A 9,843-nucleotide genomic window follows, 5' to 3' on the forward strand; every position below is an offset into this window, starting at 1 on the left:
TAGAAACCTAAAGAAACACCTTCTCAATAATCAGCTGTCAGCATCAGCGCACTTAAATTTTACGCGTGTAATTTCGTTGCAATTAATTAATAATATTAATTAACAGAGTAAAAAACGTAAAACTTAAAATATTAATTAATTAACAGTTTTTAGGCTGTGATGGTTTTCGGGAAAAGAAACCATCTGATTAGTTTTAAATGACTACTGTTTTTAAATGACTACTGCATGTATTTGTTTTGTGCTACTGACAGTTATTTGTAATGTCATGTTTTAATCCTGTGTGCACCTGCCCGGGGACAGCAGATGGAAACTAGCATCCGCTAAATCTGGTACAAAGCATATTTTCGTAAGATTAATGTATTTTGTACATTGTCCCTGACAAATAAACTAATAAAATAAAAAAATAAATAAAAAAAATCAAATATATTGATGCATTTAGAGGTGATTATATTACATGTTTCTTTTTATTTAATCTGCACTTTAGGAAAATAGATTATGTTCTATGATCATTATCATAGAACATATCATTGATCCCAAAGCAGCTACCGGTACTCAAAATAGAAGCTGTTAAGAAGGACATTTAATTGTATATCTAGCTAGATACATTATTTAATAGAAAACGTTGTGGCTTAATCCAGAAAAATGATTTGGAAGAGAAGAAAAACTTCCATCAATCATTTGACAAAAAAACACTGAAATAACGAGAAATAACCACAAATACATCATATTAAATTCATTGATTAAAAAAAGTTAATTTCAATTGCCACTATTTGACAGCTCTACGTTGTTTAAAGTTTATTACTCCCCTTTGCTTATCATGTGTGTCTTTAGGTCGGGGTGTGTTTAGCTGCCAGTCCTTTGAAAGAAGAGATTTCCTTGTCGAGTACAGAGGGGAAGTCATTACCAAAAAAGAACAAGAAAACAGAGTAAAAGTCTACCATGACGCACTGAAGGTTTTCATGTTTGATTTCAAGTTCAACGGACAGAAGTTATGGTATGTATCTGTCTTCAAGTGTATTTTCTAAATGTGTATCTGAACACAGAGATGCAAACTTTGCCTGCCTTGTCAGTTAAAGTAGTTTAAATCATGAAATACGGTGCCAAGTATTGACATTTTTACTGTTTGATGAATATTTTGAATTGTTGGAGGGATATTTTCCGACATGCTGACATTAATATGTTCAATGCTTCCCTTACAGTACAAGGTATAAATGTTATGTTAAACTTGATATTTTAGTGTAGATGCTGCCAGAGAGGACGGATCATTAGGGAGGCTGGTCAATGATGAGGAAAAGAAGCCAAAAAGCAAAATGAAAGTTACAACAGTGGATGGAAGACCCCATCTGTGTTTATTTGCACTTAGAGATATTGCTCCAGGGGAAGAAATCACTTACAATTACGGTGATTTCAAGTGGCCATGGAGAAGACAGGTATTCAGAAATAGCAGCGTGCTAATGAGAGCAGATTTGTTTTTGTTCAATCCTATTCAAAATGTTAGAAACTATGACAATAGATTTCTGTGGACATTATATTTATGAATATAAAGTAGGATGAAAGTTACATTTAGAACCATACAGACATACAGGTCCTGTGTAATCCTCACCATGTCAGGTTCAGACTTTAGGAGGTCTTTTAGTTTAGCACATTGGAAGATTAAAGTTACATTTAGAATCATACAGACACACAGGTCCTGTGTAATCCTCACCTGTCAGGTTCAGACTATAGGAGGTCTGTTAGTTTAGTACATTGGAAGATTAAAGTTACATTTAGAATAATAGATACACAGGTCCTGTGTAATCCTCAGCATGTCAGGTTCAGACTTTAGTAGGTCGGTTAGTTTTGTACATTAGAAACAAACTCATATTCAGTGATTATTCTTTCCATTTCAGATTTCCAAAGAGGTGTCGTGTCAGGCTGCTGACATGGAAGCCAGCGGTTCCTTAGCAGTCATCATGCCAGAGGTAATTTTGATCTCCAATATCTTTACAGTAGAAGTCTGAACTCATGAAAATGATGTTAAGTAACATGGTTAAATGATGCGTAATATGCTGTTGTACAGCCATCAGGCTAGTCTACATTTATATATATTCTCTTTGTATACAGTATATAGTATACAATATTATTATTACAATGTTATTGTGTTACCTTTATTATATTATATCTATACTATACATTACTTTATTACATTATACTCCTATATTCTCATAACTATATTCTCTTGTCAAACTGCACTATATTTATTATACTTATCACTGTATATACTTTTACTTAACCTTTTGATCAATGTCACTTTAAATTATTCACTTTAACATGCTATTCACTACACAGAATTGACCTGTTGAATCCACCACACTATAGTCCTCTGTATATACCGGACTGTATAAATTACCTTTATATTAGTCCCTTTTGAGTGTAGCTTTGTGGGTTTTTTGTTTGTTTTTTAACATTTGTCATCATTTGTACTGTTGAAGAACAGGCTGTGGTTTTCTATACACGTATATTTTTTCCTCTGAATTATAAATTGTAGAAAGTCTGAAATCTAGATTTAAGAGTTTCAAAACAGGAATAATGTATTTTTCATGTCTTACTCATTAACAAAGATGAACAGAATACAAACAATTCATTGGTTTTGATATTCTACACCACACAAATGTCAGTTATGATCAAATTCTTATCTTTTGATTTCACCTTTGGTCTACAGGACTGTGATCCTGAACTAATGCCTGAAGAAATGTCAAGTTTAGAAAAATGTCTTGTATGTGGAGGACCCTTTGCACCTCTGAAATGGTCAGGTGTGAGGTGTCAAGGTCATTTTTTGAAACAACATATCTTTTAAACATGATGCCACAGGAACACTTTCTAAAAACAGTTCCATGTGTAACTTTGCTATATGTTCGAGATGAGCCATTTGCAGCTGCAGTACCGTAAATTCCGGACTATAAGCCGCTACTTTTTTGTCACATTATGAACACTGCGGCTTTTACAAGGATGCAGCTTATTTATGGATTTTTTATGGGGGACAATGAGCTTCTGCCGCAAAAACATTTGACCTCGTCACGTTAGATCTTAATATCAGTCATTTTGCACTTCATGCATGCACCCTCATCATGGAAAACACATGGAGAAATGCATATGATGCAGCTTTCAAGTTAAAGGTGATCGACCTGGCTGTCAAAGAAGCTAATACAGCTGCTGCACGTGAAGTTGACACTGACAGCTACAACGAAAAAAGAGATGAGGAAGTGAGTAATGAAGTCATACTGAGGCAGTGAATGGATGGACTTTTTCTTGTGAAATATATTACGGTAATCTTTTTCATCAGTCGTGTTACAGACACTGTTCGATAAAGGATTTCCAGTAGGCTTTGTATTTGTGGATGTTACCAGTAGCCTACGTATTTAATTAAATGTTAAAAAAAAGAAGTTTTTGTGTCACGTCTTTCTGTGTAAATAGCTTTGTTACAACGTGGACACCTGCGGCTTATAATCAAGTGCGGCTTATATATGTACAAATGCATTTATTTACTTATTTTTAGCCGGTGCGGCTTATATCCAGGTGCGCTCAATAGTCCGGAATTTACAGTACTTACCATGACATTATTAACTCTCTGCCTTTATTAATTCTTAATTTTCTCTGTCTAGTTTGCTACGGGTCCTGGCACAACAGTTATGTAAAGCACAATGTGATCACTGAACCTCTGAAAGAGGTAAGTGTTTAAGTAGAATTATTCTCAGTGAAATGCTGTCCAAGTACACAAAATATAATTGTATTTCTTTGATCATTATTAGGTCTGTAAAGAACAAAGTTCAAGTGAGGTGGCATCCTCAGAAGAGGAGTATGTGCCTGATTCCGCAGCTGATTCAAACAGTTCATGGGACAGCATAGAGGAGCCTTTAAAATCCATCGCAGACATTCAGAATTACAGAACTATGAGGTGTCCACCAGCAAGTCTGCTTCACATAAGAGAAGACACCACAAAGAAAGATTTGTAGAGGAAGAGAGAGAGAGACTGTTTCTGAAGCTGCAGAACCATTATCAGAAGATGTGATCAGCGCAAGTCAGCTTGAAGTTTCAGGAGTCATTGCCGAAACAGGAGATGCTGATGCTGAAGGCGTAATAGTTGATAGCACTGATGCTGGTGCTGAAAAGGTCACAACCACTCCCACCTTTCTTAGAAATAGAACCTACTGCGTCATTTGTGGAAAACTACAGACAAAGTTTACACGTCACCTAAAAATTCATGAGAAAACACATGCAGATGTTGCTCAAGTTTTTCTTCCCAGAAAGTCCAAACAGCGTGAGAAAATGCTTATAAAGCTACGCAACAAGGGAAACCACAAGCATAATTCAGAGGTCTTAGCCAGTGGAGTTGGAACCCTAAAAATAAGACGCACCGCAAAGACAAAATACAATGCAAAAGACTATATTCACGGCATGTACTGCCAGGCACTATATATTAAAAGAGATCTGTTGCGACATGTTAGAAAGTGTTCTTCTAAACCAGTTTCAGAGATTGGAAGAACAAGAGTCTTGTCTTTGGCCTCTATGAATGAGTTGCTCTATGTCAGCAAATATCCCCAGGTGTTTGGAAGATTTTAGCCACCATGAGAGATGATTACTGCTACTGTGCGAAGTGACTTCTCTATTCTTCAGCTGGCCCGGTCATTTTTTAATAAACATGGACAGCATCCCACTAAATTTGACTATATTCGCCAGACACTCAGAGAAAGTGGAAGACTACTGCTTACACTTCGCAAGGAATTCTCAATACTTACTCTTGAGGATGCTGTGAGACCTGTAAATTTTGATGTGGTGATCAAAGCTGTGAAGAAAGTGTCTGGTTACAATGATGAAAAGCACTGCTACCGCACTCCAAGTCTTGCATTAAAGTTGGGTCACTCACTGCAGAAAGTCAGTGACATTTTACATTGCAGAGCACTAATGGCACAAGACAGCAACCTGATTAAGTCAACACAGTGTTTCAAAACCCTCTATTCTACAAAGTGGTCTGAACTCATCTCCCACACCGCTTAAACTACACTGAATGAGCGCCACTTCAACAAGCCTTCCACTCTTCCTTTCACGGAGGATGTTCAGCGTCTTCATAGACATTTGGAGAAGACTACCGAACAAGCATTGAAGAACTTGGAAGACCACAGTTCAACAAAATCATATAGTGAACTTAGTAAAGCCACCATGGCAAATGTAATTCTTTTTAACAGGAGAAGAAGTGGAGAAATTTCAAAGATGACGCTGAATGTGCCCTGCACAAGGATGTCGCAGTTGGACTGACACCATTTGAACTGCACCTTTGTGAACACTTCAGCCGTGTTGAGTTGAGGGGTAAAAGGGGCCGTAAAGTGGCAGTGTTACTGCCACCAGACATGGTGAAAGCCATAACAGTCTTAATAGAGAAACGAAAAGACTGTGGTGTTCTGGCAGAAAACCAGTTTCTGTTTGCCAGACCTCATTGTCTGACTCCCTACAGAGGATAGGACTGTTTAAGGCTCTATGCAAGTGAATGTGGGGCTGAAAACCCTGAGTTCCTGAGGTCAACACAGCTACGCAAAATTTTGTCTCAGATCTTGAACCTGAAGGATCATGAGTTAGACCAGGTTGCGGACTTCCTTGGCCACAATATACGCGTTCATCGGGAGTATTACAGACTGCCAGAGGCAACTACCCAGCTGGCGAAAATTTCTACACTCCTGATTGCAATGGAGAAAGGCTCTCTCAAAAACCTTCAAGGCAAAACACTAGAGGAGATTGAAATTGAAGGTAATGCCATTATTGGCATATATGCCACTGTTCCTAAAATGGAGCAGACATATGTAGGCAATCTATAGCATTTGAATCTCATTATTCATCAAGGTAATGCCATTTCTTTTCTTAGATAACCTACAGTTGACCGATTCAAGTGAAGACAGTGAGGTTGATGCTGAGATGGGCGTCGATACTGAGAGAGGGGTCGATGCTGAGAGAGGGGTCGATGCTGAGACGGGATTTGATGTTGAGAGAGGGGTCGATGAAGGAAATCTCATATATTCACAGACTGGTAAGTAAAGGGTGATTTTGAAAAAAAAAATCATTCAATATTGTTTCATGAAATCACACGATTAATTTTATTACAAATTCCACAGAAATGAAAAGAATGACGAAACCTGTTGAGGAAGCACCAGGCATGTATTTGTCACCAGATGGTTACACTTTTAACTTCTTAAGTAATCTTAAGTACTTGCTATGATGTATCCCTAACCAATTGTAATTTCACTTGCAAGTAAGTAACTGAGTAATCTCTTACTGTTTTCTTGTATTTCAGACACAAATTGAGGAAATGTTAATGAGCATATTGCAGGTTGAAGACAAAAGTTAACTAATCATAGGAAAATACATTAACAATACTATTTTGAAAGACATTCAGAAATTAATAACCCACAGGGTCTCCTGGAGACGTTTTAGTCTTTGCTCTTTACTTCCACATTCACGGCTGTGAATATAACATAAGGGAGTCCCGCTGAATCCCCAACTGTTTAACATGGAAAATCATGGATCCGAGTGTCACTCCCGTCAATAAAGAGGACGAAAACATGTATTCCTTTACATATAATGGTCCGCTGGCTTATTATTCTGAACCTGTTAGATGTGATAGAGAGCAGAAACAGGCAGGATTAGAGGAATAACGGCCTCAGGAGAGAAGCTGTGGTGTGAGGAGAGACCCGGAGCAGGCGTCCTGCTGAGTGACAGGTGTCAGCTCGCCATATATGGGCTAGTGCTGTGTTCACATCAGCATATGTAAAGTTTGTAATCATATTCGTAAAAGTGTACATAAAAAGTGTAAAAGTTTTAATGGGATAGAGGACTGACAGATGTAAAGCTTGTTTCTTTCACCAATCTGCACGTTTCATTTTTTCCCCATTGCATACACTCAGCTCGCTTGCAAGAGAGTTAGATTTATAATAAATCGTATGACTACATATATTAATACAGACTGTTTGGTGTCCATTACGTGCAAACTAGAGAATATAACAGGATTCCAGCAGATCAAATCATTACGGTAAATGCTTGTCTGTGTATAGCCTGTTTTATGTTGAACACCCAGAGATTTAAATCATTAATAAGGAGACTCTTTTGGGCCTGATGCCGAAATATTCAACGTGTCTGTTTGATCGTTTCTGAGGTTGTGGGAATAATTCATCCAAAACACACGTACACTATGTGCCCGAATGTGTGCCGCTCAAATTCCAAACTATAATCGAACATGCCTGAATGTTTGTTTGTATAGTATTTTTTGCTCTCGGTGCAAGACAAATCCCCCCCCCCAGGGGCAACAAAATCTTCATTCATTCATTCATTCATTCATGCACGTACACATAAAGCTGATCAAAACAGAGTGACAGAGTGCGACTCCCTTATGTAACGTCATATGACGCGTTGTTGAAAGAAGAAAAAAAAGCTTGCTCTAAACATCTATGCTAAAGACAGCTACTTTCTCCTCTTAGATTAGAGCCCTTTAGTGTTGACGAACATAATGTGATAAAAATAATGTACTTTTTCTGTAACCATTATCAGACAATGTGAAGTGTTAATTTACAAAAAAATTTAACCTGCAATATGCTCTTTAATGTTATCTAAAATACAAGAAAACAGTAGGGGCCTGCTAGACTTAGATCTCACTACGAAGCAGTATTTGAGCTTAGCGAGGTAACTTCAGGGTTAACCCTGGGTTTTCAATCCTACGAGGGTCGATTACTTTTTACCTGGGTATATCACCACGGTAACTGATGCTGAACACCTGACCTGCTCCGGAGCAGGTTATGTTGGAGATAAGAGATCAAACTGTGAGAAGCTCCGCCCACTGACCAATTAGATCTTTAGATCATTGAGCTCCCGGAGCTGATGGAGAGGAGGGAGGACACTTCATGTGTCCCGCATGATTTTACATTAGACTATCGTCCGTTTAGTTAATGATTATGTTTCACTGATATCCTTTAACAGAGACTGAAAATATTTGAGTTGAAGATGAACAATTACAAATATTTTCTTGTGGCTTTGTATTTTCATTAAAGTTTAATTTCTCCATGCTGCTCTGTTTGTGATGGTCAGAGCTGCAGTTTAAATATAACTTTTAAAACCTTTTCTCCTCTCCACTTTAAAGAGTAGTGTTTCAGAGCAGAAACAGGAATTATTATACCGTATTTTCCGCACTATAGGGCGCACTGGATTATAAGGGGCACTGTAAATGAATGGTCTATTTTCAAACTTTTTTTATCTATAAAGCGCACCGGACTATAAGGCGCATTAAGCAAAACAAATAAATCAGTCAAACTTTATTAAACACATTCACAATAAACATTGTTCAAATGTTAATGAGCGTACCGTATTCACATTGACTCCCAGCCTTGTTCTGTTGTAACACTTAAAAAAACACAATCTGATGTCATGACTGATAGCTTTGAGTTTGAAGTCCGCGTCGTAAGCGTGTTTCTTGGTGCCATTTTAGGGTCTTTATAAACACACACTGTAATGTTATGGTGAATCACGTGTGTGTTACTCCACGACGCTCCTTACTACGGTAGTCATTACAACCAGAATTACCGTAATCCATATAAAAGGTGCTCCGGATTATAAAGCGCACTGTTTTTTTTTTGAGAAAATTAAAGGCTTTTATAGTGCGGAAAATACGGTAGTCAGTTCTAAGGTGAACTAACAATGGGTGCGTTTTTATTTCCCTTTTTTTTTGTCCTTCCTGCATTTGTTCCTGCAGCTGTGTCTCTTGGGAGGCTGTTTGTCTTAACGTATTTATATTGTTAATATAGGTGGCAGTTTTTGTAAATATGTTTGTAGATATGATCTGCTGACAACAGACGCGGTGATGATTGTGATAGGTTAAATGACGCTAACTCCGCCCCTTTTACGTGAACACGCTCTTGGCAACCCTGGGTTGACGGATCAGGTTGATAACTGGCATCGTAGGACTCATGATCACGATCTCTGATGTCAGAGTTAGTGAAGCCAGATAACCCAAAGAGACCCTGGATATGTTGAACTCGCTTCTTAGTACAGGCCCCTGATCTGCAATTGACTGTTTGTGCAAACCTGTGGGTGTGGACTGTAGCTGTTTCCGTTCTACGTTCGTGAAGCTTTTTTACGGCCCTCATGGGCGCTGTCATCTTGGAATTTTGCAACCAGAGTCTGCGCAGTAGGGTCCGGCGGGAGGAGCCCTGGCAACACGCCCCGCCCACTTTGCGTACCGCTCTGATAGCTTACGCAGCCCAGCTACGCCAAGAACTTAAGAATCTTTATGGAGAGAAATTCATCTGCCGATCATAGAGGTGAGTACAAAACCGCCATATATTTCAAGTCAAATATCTAAACGTAGTTCATTCAGAAATTAAGAAAATCACACTTTTTATATTAATTATTGAATTTAAACGTTTTTTCGTGTCCTGTATGTCTTGTATACTGCTACTGGATGCCTTGAATTTCCCTCAGGATCTATCTATCTATCTATCTATCTATCTATCTATCTATCTACTTTAACTCTGTGGGTTATTAAACCTTTTATTTTTGGCAAAAAACGAACTATTTTAAGCTAAGTTAGCAACATAAGCTGTGTGCAGATCTAACATATGCTGGTGAAAATATGTTATATGATAGAAAGTAGTGGTGCACATAGTACTAAAGTCATATCTGCTGTCAGTAGTTACTTCAGTGCTATGTACATTTACACAAATTGAGTATATGTGAGAGTAAATGTGTTTCTGTGCATTACTGTGGAGTTGGTAAATGAATCTGTTTCATAAAGGTTTCTGTTTGTATGGACCTTTTCTCTGGTTCTTTTCC

General features: G+C 37.9%; 1 long non-coding RNA gene across 1 annotated transcript; it reads left to right on the forward strand.

Annotated features, from left to right (window-relative positions):
- Positions 1–1,294: 1,294 nt before the first annotated feature.
- LOC306829692 lies at positions 1,295–2,801 on the forward strand. The gene is made up of 3 exons (XR_013779895.1): positions 1,295–1,430; positions 1,890–1,961; positions 2,702–2,801. It is a non-coding gene; the product is annotated as an uncharacterized lncRNA (long non-coding RNA).
- The last annotated feature ends 7,042 nt before the right edge of the window (positions 2,802–9,843 follow it).

The sequence above is a fragment of the Symphodus melops genome (genome assembly GCF_947650265.1).
Source record: "Symphodus melops genome assembly, chromosome: 1".
NCBI lineage: Eukaryota > Metazoa > Chordata > Actinopteri > Labriformes > Labridae > Symphodus > Symphodus melops.